The sequence below is a fragment of the Microtus pennsylvanicus genome, chromosome 4 (genome assembly GCF_037038515.1).
Source record: "Microtus pennsylvanicus isolate mMicPen1 chromosome 4, mMicPen1.hap1, whole genome shotgun sequence".
Lineage (NCBI taxonomy): Eukaryota > Metazoa > Chordata > Mammalia > Rodentia > Cricetidae > Microtus > Microtus pennsylvanicus.
The window spans coordinates 11,371,264-11,395,663 of record NC_134582.1 but is presented as its reverse complement, the minus strand read 5'-3'; the positions used below and the strand labels follow the sequence as shown (position 1 = coordinate 11,395,663).

The following is a 24,400-nucleotide window of genomic DNA, read 5'->3' as shown; positions in this document are numbered from 1 at the left end:
ATCACTGACTCCAGTGGTTATCACAGTGTGGTCCCTGACCCAGGAGCGTGGGAACTTTTTGGGAATGCACGTTCTCAAGGCTGACTCCAGACCTTCTGACACAGACTGTGGGTTAGGTCCTCGCCATATGTGGTTTAGCAGGCTGACTTGATAGTTCTTCATGCATGTGCCACTTCGAGAACGACAAGGTTATAGAACTAATAGATAAATGAGAAATGGCAGATCAGTGTACTTTGTCTATTTTCATCTATTCACTTGTACAAGTGTAAAATCTCTCTGAAAAGATCCAGGAAACACAGACGGCGTTGGTTGTCTCTGAGATGGAGACTAGGCTATGGAGGGGATTGGATTTGGAAAGAGGTGCTTTGTCTGTTTTGTGTGCATGGTGCTGAGGACTGAATTTCAGATCCTGAGCATGTTAGGTAAAAGTTCCTTCCATGGACCTACACTCCCAGGCCTGGTTTCTGTTATACATCCGTTTTTGTCTTTTGAGTTTGGACTATTTGGTGGACTTGGAAAATAAAAATACAGAGGTCCTTGTATAGCTGTATTCGTTATTTTCTCCTGACTGTGACATAGTATCTGATAGAAACACCCTAAGGGCAGAAGTATTTATTTTGACTCTCTGTCTCAGAGGGTTCAGTCCACAGGAGCTTGGAGAGATGTGGCTGGACGGGATGTCATGGGGGGACAGGAAGCTGAGAAAGTCGGCTAGAGCATGGGGTCTGGGAATACACAGCCCCAAGTATACCCCTCAGTGACATACTTCCTCACTGACCTCAGCTCCTACATTTTCCACTCCCCAATAATACCATCATATATGAACCCATTAAGAAGTTAATCTTTTGATTATGTCAGAGCCCCTGTGATTGAATTACCTCTGGAAATGTCCCCACAGACACTCCCCTGGGTAGCTCTGAATCCATTTAAGTTCACAGATTAACCTTCACACCACCGGGCCTCCTCCTTTCTCATTAGCTTTCCTGCTTGCCTCCCAAGTGGCCTCTTTAAGTCAGTCAATGTGTCTCTTCAGTGTCCCCTGGGGGTGGGTGGTGTTTCCTGGCGTGGGCATTTGCTTGCTTCTGTGCTTCAATCTAACCTTCCCTATACACTCTTCTGATTGACTGAAGCCTCTTCACCCGTTAAGGTCAGGTCTCTTGCTGCCTCTTTGGGGGAAGACTTGCCCCCTCCCCCATCTTAGCTTTGCCTGCTCCTCAGTGTCCAGGATAGCACCTCTCTCTTTCCTTGTGGACGCAGACTTTCCCTAGCAGTTTTGGGGTCTCTACCACTTACTCCAGCCTGCAGATTTGTACCTGAGAACCTGTGCAAATAAATGCAGGGCAGACATAGGGATAGGGACACAGACACGGGCATGATCAGCGAGCAGCGTGAGAATCAGAATTGCCCCAAGAGGAGAAGAATAGTGGGGCAAGAAAGGGGGAGCAGCGCAGGGGTGCAGAGGTGCAGGAGGAGCTGGCAGTGCTGTGTCGTCCTCAGCACTCTGAGGGTCTCGGATAGGGGCACTCTCAGCTGGGGGTCGCAGAATTTCATTTCATTGTGAAGGCGTGCTTTTCCAAAGACTGCTGTGCTCTGTGGATATGATGGGATGTGAGCGAGTGACATAGAAAGGTCTCATCTGGGCTGGCAGGAGGGCAGGTCGCCCTACCAATGAGGTTTTCTTATTAAAACCAAGTCAGGGGTGAAGGCAGTTTTTAATATTAAAAGAATATGCCCCAATGGCCACATGTCCCTCACCTCCCTCCACCCCAGGAAAGCAGCTGACATTTCCTGCACATTTTAACTTTCTAGCCAAATAATGAAATAATCATATTGGCTCCTCAGTCACAGGATTCATTTTATCTCATTCCCAGGCTTCAGAATTCATCTCATATTTTAATCTGTTTTGAGCTCTTTTCAATTGCCTTGGAGATAGAGCCAAAGGTTCGCTGAACTTGTGTTGCCTGGAGTTGTTTGGTTTAGGCTCCTGTGGGGTATTTTCTTTAATAACGCGGTCCATCTTACAGCAGCAGCAGGCGTGGAGGGGGTTGGAGTCAGGGCTCAGCTTGTGCTCTGTGGCGTCCTGATAGTGAATTAATGTCCAAATTCCAACTCTGGGGATTCTCATCTTCTGCCCTCCTGTGTGTGGTACCCTCCCTCTCCGTTGTATTAATTCTTAAAAGACCACCTTCCTGCAGAAACATGCTCCAGCTGCTGTACGAAGCATCCTCCTGCCCTGCAGCTTGGTTACAATTACCATGCCAGCGGCACCACCACACCCCACTCTCCTGCAAGGCAGCCCGCTCAGCGTGTCTCACGGGTGATCCGCTAACTCCCATGCAATATCAATGCCAGTTACCCTGTTACTTGGGTAAGGTTGAGGTGTGAAGAAACCAAGCAGTCTGCCCCAGAACAGAAGGGCACATTTGGCTAATGTCACCCTTTCATCCAGGCGAACACTGTGCAAACATTTCATTGGATGTTTTAGTTTAATTCTTGATTTTCCTTTCTGTGTTTAGGTCAGAGTTTCTGTGTGGACAGTGGATCTGGGAATGATAGTGTGCACCTTTAATCCCAGCACTCTAGTACCAGAGGCAGGTAGATCTCTTAAGTTCAAGAGTTCTTAGCCAGCCAGAGTTATGTGGTAAAGCCTGTGTCAACCAAACCAAACGCAAAACCAAGAGAATGGCCCTAAGGGTACAAGTCACTCCTTCTGCCGCCCTGCCACAATGGCATGCCATTGTGAATAGCTGTCTTGGAACCAAAGGCTGGTCGGGACTTCGGTTTTGTGGCCTGTGTTTCCGGAGAGTGATGTGAGAACCTCACCGCTGGTCTCTGACGCGGTCAGTTTGAGAGGATGTACCAAAGTACCACAGATTGGGTGGCTTGTGGGGAATGCAAGTGTTCTCATCACAGTTCTGGAGGCCAGAGGTCGAAGGTCAAGGCAGACAGAGTTAAGGTCTGCTTTTGGTTCATAGATAATTCTTTGGAATGTATCCTCAGATGGTGGAAGGGAGGACTCAGGTCTCTCCAGCCCTCACAAGGGCATGGATCCCATTCCTGAAAGCTCCACTCTGGAGGTCTAATTGTCTCCAAAGGCCCTGCCCCCTAATGCCCTTACACTGGGGGAGAGCTCCACTCTGGAGGTCTAATTGTCTCCAAAGGCCCTGCCCCCTTACACTGGAGGTTAGGATTTCAGCATATGAAGCTGGGGTTACAAGTACTCAGACCACAGCAGGCTTGAAATCATGTTTGTTGTGAGATTGCTTGGGAGAAGTGGGCAGATAAACCTAGGAAGAGCAAGCAGTGACTGGGGCGGGGGAATTTCCCCAGAAAGGATGGCCTAAGGAAAAATGGAAGCTGCTCAGATGTGCAAAAGCCTTGATGACAGGAACAACCAGACACTCCTGCCCCAGATGTTCCTCGGGCTACAAGGTCTGGTGCCCTAGTTCCATCAGGATGGCTGACTTTGGAGCAGGTGTTTTGCATCTTCCAGTCCCTGTTAGCTCATCTGCCCAGGGAGGAGAAAGGCCTGAGAGCCATCTTCCATGGCAGCCCTGCTGAGAGGTGGAAGTGCACCCAGCAGGGGTCACCACCCCAGGGCAGGTCAAACTGCATCTGTGGGAGAGTGGGCACCTTGCCTATTGCTCCCTCCTCCTGCTGCACTGACTGACGGGCCTGTGCCATGGTCCAGACTCTGTAAAACTATGCAAAGGTTATGTAAAACCTTCTCCTTCCTCTGGCTTACAGTAGGAGCTTTTCCAGGACTCTCCTCTTCCACACGGAGCTGCTGCACCCTCTCCGGGAAGCCCAATCCCTCCATGATCTCTCAGACAGGAGGCTGCTTGGGCTTAGGGTTTCCTTGCAGGATTCCAAAAGGCGCCCTGTGCTGGAGTTCAACTCCCTCTCCACTGCACCTAGCATTCAAGGAGAGAAGAGCAAGGAGAGCAGACCACCAGCATTCCCAAAGCAGCTTATATGCCCGCAAGGCATAGAAGGAACATGGCTCCTTGGCAATGCACTGGTGTATTTCAGCTGGATACTGGGAGTCCGGAATGTCAAATCAGATTAAAGGGCAGCGCTTGAGTTTTGAGCTTAGTAGTAGGCTGTGTAGGTGACTTACACAGTGTCCCGTGGGCTCTGAGAAGTGAGAGTGCAGGGAAATGGAGGGCAGGGCAGTGGACGATGGGCTGTGACAACTGGCGACACCGCCTCTCACCGTAGGAATGGAGGAGGCTGCCTGTGCTCCCAAACCCAGCTTCTCCACATGTCAAATAGACTATTTGTATCTATAGATCCTGTATGAGAGCAGGAGCTCCACGAGAAACAAGTGAGGCCAGGCACGAAGACATTTTGTAAAACTAAGGCTTCCATTCCAATTAAAAAATTGAAGGAAAAATTCTGCACCATCAGCTAGGACAATAAACACCATGTCCCATAGGCTTTGCAGTGGGGACCAAATGCCCTCAATTCTCTATCCCCTGCCTAGGTGCCTCCCCCATTGTGTGTGCTAGACTTCATCCACAGTAGTACTAGCCAGCCCTCTTCTTAACATCTCCATCTTCAAAGTCCCCGCCCCCTGCCAAAATCCTGGCTCTTTTCACTTAGAACAAAACTATGTGTGCTTCACTCTGGAAGAGGCATGTTCTGTGCCCCTCAGGCCCTCCAGCTCCCATCACCTGCTAGTTCTTGGTGACGGGTTTAGGGACTTATACCCCAGTGGAGTCCTCCTTGTTTCCCCAATCTCTCTATTGTAGGTGAGACTGCTCATACCCAAATAATCACACAGAAACTATATTAATTACAACATTGTTTGGCCAATGACTCTAGTGTATTCCTAGCTACCTCTTACCCATTAAATTAAGTTAATCCATTTCTATCAATCTGTGTATCACCAGGAGGTTGTGGGCTACCAGTAAGGTTCCTAAAATTCCAGCATGTCATTCTCCTGTGGCAGCTACATGGTGTTTCGTTGACTCTGCCCACTCTCTCTCTCTATTGCTTCTAGCCGGCTATATTCTGCTAAGCCATTGGCCCAAACAGCTTCTTTATTAACCAATGGTAATAAAACATATTCACAGCATACAGAGGGGAATCCCACTTCACTCTGTTCGTACTCCCTCACAGCCATCAGATGGTCCATCTTATCTACCTGAATCTCTACTCTGTGTGGCTTGGTTGATGCTCCTCATATTCTCCACATCCCTTCAGTCCTCTGTCACATTTGAATGATCGTCAAGGATTAGGGATTCTGTGTTTTTATGGACTTTCCTTAGTACTCCATGTCCCTATCTTGGTTCAGGCTCTCATCTCTCATATAGATTGTAGATCTAGTCTCTTATAGGGTCCTGGCCTCTTCCTCTGGCTCCCTCTATCTTCTGGGTCAAGTCCAACCCCCAAACTACCTGGAAACCAATTGTCCTAGTCAGCTCAAAGTCTATGAACTGCCACAGCGACCTACCTGCCAAGGTAGCCTCAGTGGTACAATAGTGGCACATGTATTCTGGATGCAACCAACAGCGATTTAATTGGACTTATGGCTTCCTAAATTTGAGGGAATTTAGCATCTGGTACTATAAATACAGCCAACGACTGTGGCTGATGCAGCTCCCCAGAAGAGATCCTCCTACTGCCACTTTCCTAACCGCTATAATTCCGAACTGCAATCTAAGTACTTATCTTCATACCCAGAGATAAGAGCAGCTCTCATCCCCCAAAGAAGCTTTTTTTTTTAAAAAAAAAAAAAAAAACAACAACAGATAGAGACTATTGAAGAAATCCCACTGTTCAAAATGCAGAGAAAAGTAGATGATGGGGTGCCTAACCTGAATAGATACATCTACAATACAACTCTTGCACCTAAGACCTAGGGATCTTATGGAGGATAGGGCAGGAAGATTGCAAGAGCAGAGTATCAGGCCATCTGCTGCCAGTTAGTATTGTCTACATATGACAGGGATGCTGCACGCACCAATTCTCAACAATATGAGAGCATAAAGAAGACCTGGATAATGATAGCACCAGCTGACATGCCGACGTGAATTTGGGAAATCTCAGAGACCCCACCCCATAGATGAAGAACTACAGGCAATCTATGGCTTCTGAGAGAGAGAGAGAATTGGTCTTCTCTGGGATTGAGCCCCCATAGACTATCCAATCACAAGGGGTCAATCCTAACTACATGTACACGTGTACAACACTAAATGGATTCAGATATGTTTATGTTTATATAATAATATTAAAAAATTTGAGAGGGAATGAGACTGATGGGGGGTTGGAGGGGAAGGAGAGAGAAATGATGCAAATATAGTATTCATGTATGAAATTATCATCATCATCATCATCATCATCATAATAATAATAATAAAGAACTGCCATAGGACCCAGGCCAGGCTCTGAGTGTGGTGGGGGCCAAGAGGATAGAGAAAATACTAACGCATCCTGACAACCTTAGTCTCCCTTCCGTGGAGTGAGGCGGGTGGGCTATTCATTGCTTCTCAGATTGCTCAGAGATGGGAATGGCTAGTCTCCCCAGTTGTACCTGCTGCCTGCCATGTGTAATAATGTAACTACTTTTACCTTGCTGTTAAACTGTATCATGGCCAATGTGCTTATATATCATAGGATTGTAATCTCATTTATTGTCATGATGACCTCTGTTGTTTTCTTTGAAAGTCATTATTTTGATTTCTCAGTCCTCATAGTGTTTTGGTTCTAAGTCCTCTCTGGGAAGTTCTTCATCGTGAGGTAGAACTGGCAAACGAAGAGAGGAAGTATGGCTTGTCATGGGAAGGAAAAGGGACAAACAGAGGAGAGCCCCCAGATACCACTTCTGGGTGACTGGGTGTGTATGCTCGAGGCTGGGAGGCTTTGAGACTTGGCAGGACCTCCCTACCTCTACCTGTTGTTGGGGGGCAGGGCACTGGGCTAGTTCTGCTTGGTGAGTTCTGAGTGTGAGTTTCGCTACCTGGGAGGAACATTGCTCTTCCAGGGCTCACAGCACAGTCAACTGTGCTCAAGACGGTGTCACTGCACCAGGTTGGTGTGTTAAATGACCGCCACACTCAGTACACCTGAAGGTCTGCTGTTCATTCTTAATAGGCTGGCTGAGATGAAGTCCACGCCTTTCAAGGACTTGGGGTATTCTTGTGGTTGTACCTCTGTCACCACTGTCTAATTTCCAGTGTTTTTGTGACTTCAGAAACAAGCCCCAGGAATAGTACCACGGGTATACACCAATCAGAGCCCCCTGAGCTTCTGGGCATGTTTGACAGCTTCGCAATCCAGCCTGCCCTGATTGGCACAGACACTGGCTCTACACCAAGGTGTGGGGTGGGGGGATGCATGCTGCATCCCAAACTTTTATCCAGCGACCTTAGCTTAGGCCAATCAGGGTAAAATTAGTGTGAGGAGGAGATATGCATGGTGACTTGATATTTTTCTCTACATGCGTAGATACATATGGTGACCTGAAATGAACTTGCGTTGCCTCTGGCCTGAGATACTCAGGAGTTCTTTCTGCACTGGCCCATCTGACTGGTTCTGGGAGGTAGGAAGGGCTCCTCAGAGTGGATGAGGCTGAGGCTGAATCCCTGTGAGGTCCATCTGTGCCCCGGGGAAGGTCACCTGGTCCTACACTACCTGAGCACTTGGTGAGAGGCCCCTGGGTCCTGAGTGACAGAGTGTTTTCTCCTTGGTGCTCTCTAGGTCTAATGTCACTGTCACCTCCTCTGTGTCGGTGGAAAGGCTTTTGAGAGACGGGGAGAAGTGAGAACACATACACCATCCCAGGGATCTCTGAGCAAAACCAATAGGAAGGTCAATCTTGTTTTTATGACACCTTCTGCCTCATAACTTCCCTCCTCCAGGGTGTGGGTGGCCTTCCCTCCCCGGGGGCTGTCTGCTTCCAACAGAAAGTGTTCCCTCTGCCCTCTGGGACCACCTGCCAGCGGGTTTCAGAGTGATGTTTCGGTTGTCTGATAGATTTCCTCTCAGCATGTGTTTGCTCATCCCACACTCCTGAATGCTCTCCTATGTCCAGCACGGAGCATAAAGAGGGGGTGTAAGGCTCTTGATCAAGGCCTGTCCCCGTCTCTAAGCTCTTCCAGGGCTGACTATGTGTATAGAAGTCTCTGGTAGGTCCTGTTGGTTAAGAACGGTTGTAAGACCTAGGCTGTGTGATGGGAGTCGATAGAGCAGAGAAAATGCCAGGTCACCCATTAGCCTGTTTCCCCATCTGTGGGATGAGGTGGGAGGGCCATTGGCTGTTTCTCAGATTGCCCAGTGATGGGAATGACCATGGGGACAGGTTCAGTGTTTGGATTCCCAATTTGTTCCCGACAGCCAGGAGTCTGGTCTGTCCAGCCTCCCAGATCTGTTCCAGGAGTTTGTGTGGGCAGGCTGTGATCAAGCATACGGATGCAAAGAGGAGGTCCTTCCTGGTGCTAAATTCCTGAACATTCTCTGTTTTGTGTTGGAAAAGCATTTGCCATGGCTGGTGGCAGCTAGGAAAATCACTGGGCCGGGAGACAGGGACATTGTTAAGCTCTAATTGGTTGCTGAATAATTTAACCACCCAGTTAGCAGGACCAGGGAGAGGCTGTGGAGTAGGAAAGCTCCTGGAGCTGGCTAAGGTCACTTGGCCTACGCCGTTTGCCTGCAGCCCTGGCACCTTCTGTGTGCTTCTCTTGGAGACTCCCTAAAACCAAGGAGGGATGGGGGGTGTGGTGCCCCAGATGAACATTCCAATTGTGCCAGCCCTTTTTCCAGTTGGAAAACTGTTTACCTCTTCAGCAAAGCTGTCAAGGACACCCTAAGGCTCCTGTAATGGGAGAGTTTTCCAACATCACGGGTATCTAAGTTGCCTGGTTCCTGCTAACACAGAGGCCAGGCCCCACCACCATGGTGTGCCATTCAAGGGGGATGAGATAGGGCACAGAAAGAAGATAGGTTCCCAAGAGCTGCTTACTGTTGCTGGTTCCCTTAAAGGCCCTTACTATCTTCTCAGCCCTCTGGACTCAGTACTTAGTCACCACTGCCAGGGCACATACAGTCTGTTGAAAGACATATCCCTACCTATTCTAGCCAACCCTGATTAAGAGAACATACGGTTCAGATGTCTGGGGTGCGGCAGAGGGAGGTTAAACAGCATGAAAGTCAGGCATAAGGAGTGAGTGTGTGATGTGGGAGGTTTCTCGGAGGCAGGCTTTGGAAAGGGGGCAGCATATGAACATGCAAGGCTGTGCAATGCATACAGACCAGCGCTGCATAGCCCCTCCTAGAGCTGTGCAGTATAGTGCTGCTGCTGCTGCTGCTGGTGGTGGTGTTGGTGGTGGAGTGGGGGAGGGGCTCCCATACCTGGGCCAGGATAGGAACCCAGGTTTATAAACCCAGAGCAGGGCAGGCCTTACATTTTGAAAAGCAGATTTGCCCTGGTAGTTCATGACTGATCTGTGTGGTGTGGGTTCAAGGCTGTATGTAAGAAGAGATTTCCTACCCTACTCACTCTAGCCTTCTTCCCAGACTCTGTCCTTTCAACCCCAGAGCTCTGAGAGGTTTAAATCAGAGATGCCCAGGAAGGAAAATAACAACTTGACTGCACCATCCTGTGTCACCGTGGAGGGGATTTCCATAGTAATCTTCTCTAGAGGCTAATGGACAGTGGGCAGGAGATAGGCAAATGTTAACAGACTTGGAGGCAAAGTGGGGAAAGCTGGGTGCAGTAGAGAAAGACAGCACACTCAGGGCCAGAGAGGCATAGGGAAGGCAGAGCTGGTTTATATAGGGAGAACCCTTCTCTGAGGCTTCAGTGTTGTGGTGGTGAGGCCAGGGGTCCACCTGCTTATAGGCACTGAAAGACATCATCAGGCATGGGGCCTGGATGCTTAGGGCTGCAGGGGAGCTTCGGGAAGACTGGAAGGCTCATGACAGCACAGCTAGTGTAGTTGGCTCCTCTTTATGCAGACCTTGAGAGGCACACTGCTCCTCCTCCTAACTGGAGGTGGAGGGGGTGGGGTGGAATTGCTATTAGACTTGCCAGAAAGAACAGGAGATTACACATCTTTCAAATCTGGTTTTAAGTCCATTAGACTCGAAAACCATGAGGGAAGAAAAACTCAATTCTACTTGCATTTGGGGTTAAGGGTCTGAAAAGAAGGTTAGGCAGGTCATTTGGCATGATGAATCAAATGTTATATTATCTCCTTATGGCGGATTGAATGAGAATGACTCACTTATATGATTGAATGATTGGTCCCTAGTTAGTGGAACTGTTTGAGAAGGATTGGGAGGCATGGCGTTGTTGGAGTAAGTGTGGCTGTGTTGGTGGAAGTGTGTCACTGGGGGTGGAAATTTTAAGGCTTTCAAAGCCCACACTAGGCTCACTCACAGTCTCTCTGCTTGCTGCCTATAGATCAGGATGTAAAGCTCTCAGCTAATGCTGTGCCTGCTGGCTTCTTGACATGATGATTGACTAACTCTCTAAAACCATGAGAGAGCCCCTGGTTAAATGCTTTCTTTTATAAGAGTTGCATTGGCATTAGAACAGTGACTCATATCACAAGTTTTCTCATAGCCATGATGGGGTTTGGGGGTATGTGTGTAAGAACCATGTTGAGAAATAGTACACAGGTCGCTTCCAGCAGGAAACTCTCAAGAGCAAGTTCATCACTTCTGTTTAAGTTGAGATTTGAATGCTATCTTGAATCACCTGTTGTCTTCGTGGGAAAGGTATGGATGACATGGCCATTCTCCTAGTCCATCCCAAACAGTGCTTTTGTAGAATCAGTTTCCCAGCTGGGATAAGATCAGCACTCTTGGGGAGGTCTGTGGTGGCTTTGAAGGTGTAGAGAGAAGCCTAGAAGCCAACAGACACAGGCGCCTCCTGTCAAGGCTCACTCCTCCTCCGAAGCCTCCAGCAGGAATAGAGGAGAGTATGTTGTTCAGCTATATACAAAAGCTTCTCTCAGACTGAAACATTCTATCTTAAGGAAGCTTCTTCTTTTTTTTCTTTTTTTAAATTTATTTATTTATTAAGGATTTCTGCCTCCTCCCCCCAACTGCCTCCCATTTCCCTCCCCCTCCCCCCGAACAAGTCCCCCTCCCTCATGTGCTCGAAGAGCAATCAGAGTTCCCACCTGTGGGAAGCCCAAGGACCGCCCACCTCTATCCAGGTCTCCTAAGGTGAGCATCCAAACTGCCTAGGCTCCCCCAAAGCCAGTACGTGCAGTAGGATCAAAAAGCCACTGCGATTGTTCTTGAGTTCTCAGTATTCCTCATTGTCCGCTATGTTCAGCTAGTCCGGATTTATCCCATGCTTTTTCAGACCCAGGCCAGCTGGCCTTGGTGAGTTCCCGATAGAACATCCCCATTGTCTCAGTGTGTGGGTGCACCCCTCGCGGTCCTGAGTTCCTTGCTCGTGCTCCGTCTCCTTCTGCTCCTGATTTGGACCTTGAGATTTCTGTCTGGTGCTCCTCTGTCTCTGTCTCCTTTCATCGCCTGATGAAGGTTAATATTCATGAGGATGCCTATGTGTTTGTATTTGGATTCACCTTCTTATTTAGCTTCTCTAGGAACATGAATTATGAGCTCAATGTCCTTTATTTATGGCTAGAAACCAAATATGAGTGAGTACAACCCATGTTCCTCTTTTTGGGTCTGGCTTACCTCACTCAGGATAGTGTTTTCTATTTCCATCCATTTGTATGCAAAATTCAAGAAGTCCTTGTTTTTTACTGCTGAGTAATACTCTAATATGTATATATTCCATACTTTCTTCATCCATTCTTCCGTTGAAGGGCATCTAGGTTGTTTCCAGGTTCTGGCTATTACAAACAATGCTGCCATGAACATAGTTGAGCATATACTTTTGTTGTATGATAGGGCCTCTCTTGGGTATATTCCCAAGAGTGGTATTGCTGGATCCAGGGGTAGGTTGATTCCGAATTTCCTGAGAAACCGAAACACTGCTTTCCAGAGTAGTTGCACAAGTTTGCATTCCCACCAGCAATGGATGAGTGTACCCCTTTCTCCACAACCTCTCCAGCAAAGGCTATCATTGGTGTTTTTTATTTTAGCCATTCTGACAGGTGTAAGATGGTATCTTAAAGTTGTCTTGATTTGCATTTCCCTGATCGCTAGGGAAGCTGAGCATGACCTTAAGTGTCTTTTGGCCATTTGAAGTTCTTCTGTTGAGAATTCTCTGTTCAGCTCAGTGCCCCATTTTATAATTGGATTGATTAGCCTTTTACGGTCTAGTTTCTTGATTTCTTTATATATTTTAGAGATCAGACCTTTGTCAGTTGCAGGGTTGGTGAAAATCTTCTCCCAGTAAGTGGGTTGCCTTTTTGTCTTAGTGACAGTGTCCTTTGCTTTACAGAAGCTTCTCAGCCTCAGGAGGTCCCATTTATTCCATGATGCCCTTAGTGTCTGTGCTGCTGGGGTTATACGTAGAAAGTGGTCTCCTGTGCCCATGTGCTGTAGAGTACTTCCCACTTTCTCTTCTATCAGGTTCAGTGTGTTCGGACTGATATTGAGGTCTTTAATTCATTTGGACTTGAGTTTTGTGCATGGTGATAGATATGGATCTATTTTCATTCTTCTACAGATTGACATCCAGTTTTGCCAGCACAATTTGTTGAAGATGCTCTCTTTTTTTCCATTGTATACTTTTAGCTCCTTTATCGAAAATCAGGTGCTCATAGGTTTGTGGGTTAAAGTCAGGGTCTTCTATTTGATTCCATTGGTCGACTTCTCTGTTTTTATGCCAATACCAAGCTGTTTTCAATACTGTAGCTCTGTAGTAGAGTTTGAAGTCAGGGATGGTAATGCCTCCTGACAATCCTTTATTGTATAAGATTGTTTTGGCTATCCTGGATTTTTTGTTTTTCCATATAAAGTTGATTATTGTCTTCTCCAGATCTGTGAAGAATTTTGATGGGATTTTGATGGGGATTGCATTGAATCTATAGATTGCTTTTGGTAGAATTGCCATTTTTACTATGTTGATCCTCCCAATCCAAGAGCAAGAGAGGTCCTTTAAGGAAGCTTCTTATGCAGGAAAATAATTCAAAAAAGCTTCAGAAAGTCCCTGAAACTGACCAGACCCAGTAGACCCCTGCCTGGCAGAGTAGACAATAAAAGCTGAGAGTGTCTCTCAGAGGAAAGGAAGCTGAACTCCAAGAAAAGTTTCTGACCAGACCAGCTGCCTGGCAGAAGCAGAGAGCAGCAGGGTGTTTAGACCAACTAAAACCCGGAAACCCGGAAAGGACACTCTTCAGCGGCTGTGCGGTGAGCTCTAGGTTACCAGCTTTGAGAGCTGCATACACGCTTGGGTTCTGGTGATGCGGTTGCCTTACAGTCATTCTGCTGTAATGTGACCCCTCACCCATATTCCTGTACGCAACCCTAATAAAGCTCTTTGGGTCACCAAACTGGCTGTAGTAGTATCGTACTTTTGTCTGTTTTTGGTTTTCCTTTCTGGGATGAATAGATATGTATGCTGTGTCCCTCTGAAAAAAAGAAAATTTGCCACAACAACAGCTGTTGACACCTTGCTTTGGGGCCAGGGAGACACTTTCCAGCTTCTGACCCTCGCAACTGAGAGGTGAATCCCTGTCGTTTACATCACTCCGTTTTTGGAAAAATTGTTCCAATAATAATACCCCAAACCACCCCCAAACAAATACCAACAGAAGCTTCACAAACCCCAGCAAAGCTGATATCCTAATCAAAGCGGTGAAAAAAACAGTCTAGTCAGGGTAATGTTGTTACACAGGGACTTAAGAGACTCCTGGTTTTCAGCATCGAGCCGTACTTACGGTGCAGGTGTGAGTGCTGTGGCTCCCAGATCATTGCATTAGGCCAGTGGGAGAACCCACTGTTCCCGGTGCTTGTTGGGGGCTGACACAATGGAAGAGCCCCAGTGGCTCTGTGTCAGTCTTTTCTGTCTCTTCTCTTTAGTGACTTTGGGGTCCCAGGACTGTGTGTTCTCACCATAGCCTGACACTTTGAGAGGCTTTGTCATCTTGAACCCTATGTACCAGACCCCAGTTCCCAGCTGAAAAGCCCCCTGGGCTGCAGATCTTTCCCGTGGAGAAACTTAACTCTGCTTTGCCTTCCTTATCCTGCCCTTGGCCTGGGCATCATCGCTAAGCTGTCTTAGACTTTCTGATCTGGGACCTGGGTGATCTACCCCCTCTCGTGAGAGCACCATGGCTTCAGGTAGAAGTTTGCTTTGTTCGTCCGTCACCTGTCTGTCTTCTCAGAAAGGTCTCACTGGTACCATTAATGAGCAAACGCAGCCACTAGTGTTTGTGTCTGTCGCTGATGCTGGACAGGGGTTGGGAGGCGTGGAAGAGACGAAGCCATCAAGGAAGACGGAGCCCTGAGCGTTGTCTTCTAGCTGTCAAGAGAATTCATTGTTTTCTACCACGTCCCTCGTCAGTGCCCATCGTATGCTGGGAAATGGAAAGGGGTGGTGGTGGTGATTATTTTCTTCTTGAGTCCTCCCTCACGGGGTTTGCACAGCAGAGATGAACCACTAAATCACTTGTAGACACTTCTCAAGCCTGCCTGCCACCTGTTTCCAGTGCCACTCAAGGGCTGCACTCAGAAGCTCCTCAGTTCTCCACGCTGGCCTGTGCTGGTCACTCTCACTCAGGGAGCACCTCTGTACCTGTACCCCTGTCCCACCCTCACAGCTTCTTCCTCTGTGTGTTGGAGTAGAGGCTGCAGTGGGCGTGGCCAGGTGACGCGTCTATGTTGTGACTCCTAAAAGGACATACCTGAGGGAGCTGGTCCTGCCCACGCCATCTCAAGGTGGCATGCAGTGGTTTCATTCAGAGGGTCAGCTTTCTTGGGAGCAAAGCAGCCAGGCAGCCATGTCTGTGCCTGCTGGGAAACTGTGCACTTCAGGAAGAGTAGCAACCAAAAGCACAGACTTTGGAATGAGCATATGGTTCCCATCCACACTTCCCATTGACGGATGATGTGACCTTTGCTTGATTATTCTTTGGAGCATCTGTAAAAATAGGATCTGGACCAGGACCATTGGTGACCCAGGGATGGGTGTGTCTGGGACTGAATTATGATCTGGGCCTGCCTTCCAGTCTGTCCCCTGTGGCGAGATCAGCCATGGACTAAATATTCCTCTCCTCCCGTGGGAAGACAGGCAGTGAAGCAGAGCTAGGTACAGTTCGGTGGCAGGGCTGTTTTGATGAAGGCTTGAACTTATCCCCCGAGACTCCTTGCTCCTGGCATTAGTCTCCGGCAAAGTTTGTACGCTTTTATAGTCCTGGCTCGTTTTGGTGCTACTGTGCTACTCCCAGGCCAGGAAGGCAGGGCTGTGGGCTGGCAGAGGCTGTCAACCCTCATGCCAGCCCTCTTGGTGGGTGGAGGCTTGATTCAGTGGGGCTGGGCCTTTCTAGGTTTCCTATTCCTTCTCTGTCCCTATGATCGATCTCCCACTTCCCATCCTCTGTCTTGCTCTGCCTTCTTGATGTTGACCTCCTCAGTCTCAAAGTGATTTCTCTGCCTTGTTCCCAGAACCTTCCTTTTATGTAGTAGGGATGCTTGGCCTTTTCACAGACGCCACCAGCATCACAGAAAGCAGCCTTCACACAGGCTAACCGGAATTTTCATTCCTGCTCCACCCCTCAGACTCCTTGCTGGCTGTATCCCCAGGCAGGAAGTTTGGGTGTCCAGGGGTGGAATGAGGGTTGTTAGGTCACAGTGATTGGCTGGGAAGAGAAGCAGAAGAGGTCACTGGTTATGCGGCTTGCAAAGCCACGTTAGTGGAAGTTGGCTTCTCTCTGAATGAAAGGAGTAGAGACAGAGAGATGGCTGCTTCAGCGCCTGCAGGGAGAAGAGGGTGCATGTCCAAGCCCTACTCCACTTAGTGGTCCTAGGTCTAGATAGATGCTGTCTCTGCCTTGGGGCCTCTCAAGACTTCTTGGGGATACAGAAATGAGATCCCCATGAGAAGCAAGGCTTCTCTCTCCTGTAGGAAGTCATAGGCAAGGGTAGAGTGAAGGTGGGGGTTGGTTTGCAGGAGTTGGGATGAAAGTCTGTGGCCTCACTGTCTTGTCCGGCCCCTCAGTGATGTCAGCCCCTCTGGTGGTCTGTAAATGTGTTCTGGGAAAACCAGCTGGCAATAGTAAGGATATGGCTGTTCAGGCAGAGGGTCAAGAAAGAGGCACCTCTCTCACCGGGAGCAGAGTGCTGGCAATGGCTCTCATGCAAGCACACAGCCACAAGGGTCAAAGCAGGGAAAGCTCTCCAGCACTGTAAACAGCTGCGGTGCCCTCGCTCCCACGCACACCCTCCCCACCCCTGCTCAAGACCTGGTTGTCCAGCCTGGAGTTGTATATCAAGAACGAGGTGGGCAGCTGCTTTAGGCAGTCGTGCCCGGCAGGGGGCCTGATGGCTGGGACCCTGACTTCAGAAGACAGGAAAGAGAGGAAGGACAGCCAGTCTTGGAGACAGTGCCTGACATAGCGAGACGAGACTGGAAGATGCCGAGGGTCTTAGTTCTCTAAGAGCTCTGTAGAACAGGGTCTGGAAGGATGTCCAAGGAGGAATTTCACATCACACATCCTTCCCTACAAAATGAAGAGAAGCCTGTAAGTGTTTAAAAACCTGCTTCCCGCAGTGAGGCTAAAATAAAACACACTTTCTTACTTGAGGGAATGATGTTTAGTTGTCTCATAAAAGAAAAAAATCTCTTTTCTGTCTGTCCCTCCAGCATCAGAGGGAGAAGCAGCAAGAGCTGAGAGAGATCGTGCAGCTCTTTGCCAGTCGTGCAGATGGTGTCTCCCTGCAGCAGAGAGAGGAGGTGACTTGTCCTGAGTTCCACAGCTAGGTGGATGCAGAGCCAGGGTCCTGAGCTTGGCTAGCTGTAGCGTAAAATGGGTTTGGGAATGATAGCAGCCGGACTTCAAGCAGTTGTGCTTTGTAGCAGGACTAGTCAGACCAGGGCTGGAACCCTCTACGGTCCTGCCAGGGCAGCACCAAGACCTAGATGGGACCCTGGGGAGCTGGAGACATCTGTCCAGTGACAGGTTGAGGAGACTGTGCACCAATTAGGTATCTGTCAGGGCTGAGTGCTTCTGGGGAGCCAGGGAAGCTACGCAGGAGCCATCTGGGGCAGGGGGTTCAGAGTAGTGCAAACAGCCCAACATGTAACAGAGACAAGAACACCCCCCTCCAGAATGTTGCTGTTCTAGAGGAGCCCACCTTCAGCTTGCCTGGAACTACTCTGAAAGGCAGCAGGTAGCTCCAGAGCAGACGACAAAGAGGAAAACGACCCGTGCTCCAGGACTCTCAGTGGAGCCCGCTCCCAAACTCTGGGTTTTGCTTTCTGTTTCTTGCAAGAAAGGGTTGCAAATCCAGCTTGCCCAGCAGGTCTGCCACAGCTTCTCACCCAGTGTCTCTCCCCACACTTCCTATTTTTACTCTTAATAACTGCGCTCGGGGTTACCAAGGTCTCCCTGTTGCTATAGTGAGAGGTGATGGTGCCAGCCTTCCAAAGCACTGGACTCTTGGCTCTAAGGGAAAACACAATCTGAGTTGCTGTATTTTGGGGTTTGACTGAGAAGATTTAATGCTCCGTTTTCCAGCCTTTGCAACAATGGCAGTTTGTGCTTTAAAAAAAGATACATAAAACCTCGATAACAAAGAACAACCGGCAGTTCTGGGGAGTGGGCATCTGAGAATATATAGAAAATAAAATTTAAATTATGAGAACCATAAAACTTCAGGAAAATACATAAAATAACAAACGTGTGAAAACAGATATTGCTAACACAGCTTCCACGGCCCTTCCACCGATACCCCCACCATCGGTTTTCATTCATAGGCTGGGGCTGGAGACACAGAGCCGTGAGGACAGCTCTGTTAGCTAGCAGGTCAGAAATGTGTTCTGGGTGGGGCTCCATCCCGTAGAGTTGTGTGTATAGATCAGGTAATGTAACATGACTACACAGGGCCCTTCTCGTTTTCCTCCCCAGCCACTCTCGAAGCCACGTGGTCACCACCGCTGAATTTGCTCCTCCTCTGATGCAGGTGACTGGCCTGCTTGGTCCGGTTCCCCACCAGCGTCCCTATGTCCCTACACAAACACGTTCCTTGTTAACCAAAGAATGGTCTCTGAGCAGCGGAGTGGTGTGGCTCTCCCATGGCTCTCCCACCTCACCTGGGTTCTACAGGTCAGCCTCTGTATTTGTAGTAGGACTCCGAGTCTGAGGAGTGTTCATCTACATCCGGTCAAGTTCCAGGGTGGGAGGCACAGACCAGGTGTGCAAGCGTCCGAGCAGGCAAAGGGAGTGAAGAGGAGAGGGGCCAGGTCAGTGGGATGGCCTACCAATGCGGGAGTAAAAGGACATTCTATGATTCAGATCCATAGACTGTGCAAGATTGACAACCGGGAGCCAAGATGGCTGCTCAGGGCAGGAGTGTGGGCTTGAGAAACACGACAACCTCTTGCTTTCTCTTCCATCTTACAGATAAAGCTAAAGCACAGAGAGATCACTGTGCTTACTTAGGGTCACACAGCTCATTGCTAGTAGGGCTGGGATACTAACCCAGTTCCAGAGTCTGTACTTTTAACCAGCCTGAGATATGGCCCAGAGCTCCAGGAACAGCAGGGTGAGAAGGCCAGTTTGCACTAATGCTAAAGCCAGTCACTCTAACTTTCTAGTTACTGATAGCCCATCAGGATTCGAATTCAGAATGCCTTTAGGTACCAAACTGATAGTCTTTTCTTCTTGGTCTTTGCTCTCAGAGCAACCTCTCCTCCTGCAATGACCCCTGAGTCCCACCCACCCCAGCCTGGCTCCATGCAGTCAAAAAGAGACACTCTCCCTCATTTCCTTTGTCTTTCATGGTAGGAAGATACAAGAGGCAGATAGCTGTTTTACACACCAGGAAGTGATGAAGCAAAAGCTTAGCATCAAATCCGACTTCCCCCCACTTTTACAGCAAGCAACCAGGCCCAGAGAACTCAGGTCCCCGCTGAGGTCAGGCCCGGGGTTCACTGCTCCATGGATGATAATGGCTTCTTTGTCTTTGGTGGCCTGAGTTACCTGGCCAGCCTGCACCATGATGCTGGCTTGCTAAATTAGTATCCGTTCTGCCTAAAGCTTAGGCGGGAAGATGCGGCTCACACCCAGGCATAGAATGAAGAGTCTGCTTGCTGGTAAAGGTCCGAGCCATGCAGAAGTGTGTCCTGAGACTCCTGAGACAGGCAGCCTTCCTCCAGCCTTCCTCCGGGACTTTCCCTACCCCTCCTTGCAAGGGCAGCCACTTAACAAAGTCCTCCTCTCCAATGGCGCCTTCATTTTCCTGCCAGCCATCGGGCTGTGCAGGATCCCTGCCACAGCAAGGCTATTTTTAACAAGCATCCCAGGCTTCGGGGGGTTGAGGAGAGGGGTAGAAAAAAAGATTCCATTTGTGTATTTTTAATCCATGCACATTTGAGAAGCCAGTGGCGTTCTCATCCCCACTGCAAGGATTGTGGGCAATTGATCAGGCATGGAGCGCTGGGTAATCCTTTTTCTTCCTTTTAACAAGGCTGCGGGGCTTCCAGGGCTGGGGCCGTGCTTCCCACCGCCTGGTTGTCTCCTGATCCCACTGACCCAGCTCTCTCTCAAACCGCCTGGAGAACCCTGGCAGGGTCTCCTGGGCCAAGGAGGTCTGGGAACCTGACTCTTGGTGCCAAACTCATATTTAGAAATGTCTCTAGCCAGACTTTGGCGTCTGTCCCACATGGGCCCTGGGCGGGGGGGATATTCATATGTGCTGTCTACAAACACATTCTAAGTGGGCAATTTCCTCTATGACTATAATCATGGCCCCTGTGTGGAGGGGCTGTGGGAATCTGTGCCCCTTGGGCACAGAGGGCTATGTGCAGGTGGACAGGGAATCACAGGGAACAGGAGAAAAAACTGTCCCAAGGCTTGGGCTGAGCAAATGGCGGTGAGAAAGGAGTTCCACCTCCTGGTCTGCCATCTACCCACTTTCTGCACTCCTCCCTGGGTGCCTAGGGCATCCCCCTGCCTCAGAAGGGGTTTTCTGACTTTCAGTGGGCCAGCCTGTGCCCCTGTCTTGCCAATCCTTTTTGCTCCGACTGCCCTAATCTGTGGGGTAACACCGAGGCCACACGCACCAGGCCTGCTCCTTCCCTCTGTGAAGGGCTGGGCCCTCAGTCTCTCTGATGGCATCGGTGAAAAGCAGCCAGAAGGGCTGTCATCCCCAAAGCACGGCCTGTGCTTCCTAAAGAACCTTCTGCTTTTCATGTCAGAGCATGGTGATGGATGATGTCAACTCAAAGATCGGACTTTCCCCAGTAGCCCCTTAGCTGACGGACACTGTCTCAGTCCTGTGAGCACTCTCTCTTCAGACGGTTCCTCTGGGAGAAGGCACCCAATGCCCTTCTCTGCTGTTTAATGAACACCTACAGGGACACGCTCTGCACCTGCCCGGTGGTGGCCATGAGACCTGAGAGGTACAGCAGTGGAAACGGGCTTTCTTCTCTCGAGGTATATCACACCACCCGCCCCTCTGCAGCTCTGCCTTAGCTCCTTGCTCTTCAGATTCTTGCGGGAGAAGAGGCTGCTTTCCTATAGCCCCATTTTCTGAAAGAATCTAAATGTATCAAGGGGATTTCTGCCTTTTGCCCCTCCCCTCTCATCCCTGAAAAGGGTCAGGGTGACTGAGGAGACATGGAAAATGTCACACGACTGAACAAATGTACGATGGTAGCTCTGTGTGGGGGGGTGGGGTGGGGTGGGGATGGTGGTTGGGATCAGCTCCTCCTTTTACAGGAACCATCTCAGGGTCAGAGGAAGTGGGGAGATGGCCTCTAAGCCAGCGATAGGCCTCCAAGGCCAGAGGATGGTGAGATCTGGAGCTGAGCACAAGGCTGCCCTAGGTATCACTCGCCCTTGGGAAAATTGCCTTTTCATATGGTTGGGGGTGGACATTGCAATTTTTCTTTGAGGGTTAATTGTTTGGCTGACAGCACAGATAATTAGGAATGAGAATCCTGGAGAGAGGGTGACAGCACCATCTGCTGTGAATATGTTTCAGCCCCACCCCACAGGAGGGCCAGGACGTGCTGTTTCTGTGTGCGCGCACATGCACACACGCGCACGCGCGCGCGCGCGCACACACACACACACACACACACACACACACACACACGTCAGCAAAGATGTGGCTGTTCCACTGTTTGCTGTCAGTCCAGCACCAGATGATCCAGGTGATGGTGTCATCAGTGGGCCAGGATAGTGACCTGCTTTCTGAGGGTAGCTTCTTCCCTTCCCCCACTGCACCTGTACACACAGTGCACACTCAGAAAGTACCGCTAGTACTAGGCACTGGTTTTTGTTCCTTCCTGTGGTCTATTGTGTTGTGCCTGGACCTCTGCTGGCTGCAGGCAGGCATGAGGGGCTACATGAGCTACTTGGAGCCATTGTTGTCTGGGGTCATCTTCCTGTCTCAACCAGCATCTACTACCTGCCCTGACTGGCTTGCATCTGTGATGCTTGCTCCAGAATCTGGCTAGCCCTGACTGCCGTGGTCAGGGAAGGATGACCTCGGTGAAAAAGCCCTGTGTGCCAGTGGCAGAGCTGCTTCAGAATCAAGCTGAGAAGCTGTTGTCCAGAGTGGGGGCCCTTTCTTCACATGGGCAGAGTCCTGTGGGATTATCCTTCTCCTTTTCAGTTCTTAGGAATAGATCACATACGCGGGAGAGCATATGGAGCATAGACATGCCCTTCAAAGGGAAGAAGAGTATCCATCCTGCCGTCCAAAACGACTCTATGCCCACCATGCTTGCCGCCTCTTACAGGAGGCCCTCGGTGCAGAACTGTGGAGAGGTAGCTGGGAGGCTGGTGGTTTATGCAGCACTTGATCATGACCAGTTCTCCTTGGGCTCGAGATGCTTCAGCTGCCACACCACCTCTCCAGCCCGTTTTCCTGCTTCTCAACCTCACTCTTGTCTCTTCTTGCTCTCCTTAGACTTACCTTTGGAGAAGAGACCAAAGGCATGACTGTCTTACCTGCTCCCTAACAGGACGAGTGGCCTCTTGCTTCATTCTCACTCAGCCCTCATCCTCTGGGGATGACTTGACATTTAGATGAAATTAGCCTAGCACAGGAATACTTCCTGGGAAAACATGGTAAATTGAAGTTGGAAATATCAGCCTTGACTTTCTCCAACTTACTCTGTGACGTTCAACAGTCATCTCAACCTCTCTGTGCTTCTATTTCCTCATCTTTGAAATAACGCTTCGAGGACCTACTACAAAACAGGGTGGAAAGGCAATTTCTAGGGCGCAATCTAAGTCACTGTCATCATCTTGCTTCAATAGTCCATACAGGCCAGAGGGAAGAACGTGTGTGCTCTGGTTCCTTCACTACCTGCACTCAGGGCATGGTGCATCCTCTTTTTGAAGTGTTGGTCGCCTGGGCTTTCATTCTCCGTCCATAGCATCTTCTCAGCAGCTGGTCCCCTGAGGCTGAGAGGACCCTGGGGGGGCGGGTGTGTCTCAGCCATGTGAGCAGCTGTCCAGACCTGTTGAGAGGGACAGGGCTGCCGTCCCAGTGGTCCCAGTGTTCAGAGCAGGCGGTGCAGTTGCCGCGGAAGCCTCATGACTCTTCCTTGCAGAGTATGGCCCACAATCTTGACTCTGGAATGCCAGGATTCAGGGGGACCAGTGTCAGTGTCTTTGTCCCTTGTGCTGGGGGGCGGGGGAGCTATATCTCTTTTCCTGTCTCTTCCTTTGAGATGAAGGGCTGGAAAGACATTCATCATGGGCTATGGGTAGGGTGGTCTTCCTGGAGCCCCCAGCCTCCGGCACCCCAAAGCCTTGCCCCAGGATTTGGTGAGTAAAGAAATGTCCTGTTCTTTGCCCTTCCCATTGGTGGAGTGAGAGCACCTATTTTCTTCCTCTCCCAGAACACTGGGACAGCTCAGGGCTCCTGTTGGGTCTAAATTGAAGCCTGCGTGACCACTAACAGGTGGACACCTGGTTGAAAAGGGAGTCTTTCAAGTAGATTGAAAGAAGTATGCAGAGGTAAGAAATCAGGAATAATGGGTGCGTACATGCATGCGTGTGCATGTGTGTATGTGTGTGTGTGTGCGTGCGCGTGCATGTGTGCTTGCATGCACATCATATGTTGAACCTGTGGTCAGAGCACGCTCAGTGGGAACCCTACATGGCATAGCTACCAGGCACTGTGGGATCGAATAATAAAGACCAATAAGAGGCTGGGTAGAAGACTCTAGAACAGTTCACACCTGGACTTGTATGTCTGGGTCTGGTTGTGATGGAGACCTCTGTTCTCTTTGTAGATCCCCTCTGAAGCAGCCGGGAGCTCGAGTTACCCCATCCAGGAGGATTAGGCCAGCCGGAAGTAGAAGAGAGAATGGCGTGGGGCTTACCCAGGGCTCAGCAGTGAGCCACGGCTCCTGGGACCTGGAGCTCCGACTGGGAGGCTGTACCACTGGAGTGACTCAAGAGGGATTGATGCTCTGGCCCCCAGCGACATGCACGTGGTGTAATGACAGGTAATGAACCTGAAACTGGGCTATCCGTTATCTGTGATATGGCAGGTAGGGAAATACATCAGCCTGTATTCGGCGTACAGTGTCAGCCTCGAGAAGATAACTGTGCGAACTAAGCCCATGAAGCCTGATAAGATGATAGATGGACACCTTAGAGTTATTTGTTTTCACCCATGTGCTTGTTGAAGCCAGGTACCAGAAGATTTAGCATCAGCAGAGTTCACTTCCTATGTGGGAAGGAAGGCCTAGCACCGTGGTTATGCATGTAGCATATCTTATTGGAGGGATTCAGAGTACAAATCAAAAAGTCACTATTGTCACGAGTTCCTGCAAGAAACGGGGAGGTTATGTCAGCAAGGAAATTAAGGTAACAAAGGGCAAAGGAGCTCTTATGTACCCGTGAGGGAGTAGATCTGGGGCTCTGCACCTTGGGACCACCTTGGTTCAGACACCTAGAATTTTGCTCATGAAAAATAGAGAAGTGGACTGTGCCTATCTGTCCCTTCAAGGGTGCCTAAGCAAGCAGGGGAGGACTGAAAGTGCCTGGAGGTGGGGGTCAGGTGTAGGATGTAGAGGGACACACAGGGTCTAGCAGATTCTTTGGGTCTAGCAGGTAATTCCAGGATTTAGCTAAAGCAGGAAGCATCAGGTAGATCTCTAGGACCTAGAAGGCTCGACCTCTTGAAACTAGGAAGGGCAAGGGGCCAACAGGGCTGGAAATGCCACCACAAAACTGTTATGACTGGTTGTTTGGTCTGTACCATGTGTACCCTGAGGGTGTCGCTCTGGCAGCCTCCCCGTGGGGAACAAAGATGGCCGAGACAGAAGCAAAAATAG

The 24,400-nt window shown here is 49.6% G+C and overlaps 1 protein-coding gene across 1 annotated transcript in view; it reads left to right on the top strand.

Moving 5' to 3' along the window:
* Zbtb7c (zinc finger and BTB domain containing 7C) overlaps positions 1 to 24,400 on the top strand; it is a 299,886-nt gene that overhangs the window by 44,951 nt on the left and 230,535 nt on the right. The window contains exon 2 of the mRNA XM_075968250.1: positions 23,351 to 23,566. The gene's annotated coding sequence lies outside the window, so the exon portion shown is untranslated. The remainder of the gene's footprint in view (positions 1 to 23,350; positions 23,567 to 24,400) is intronic.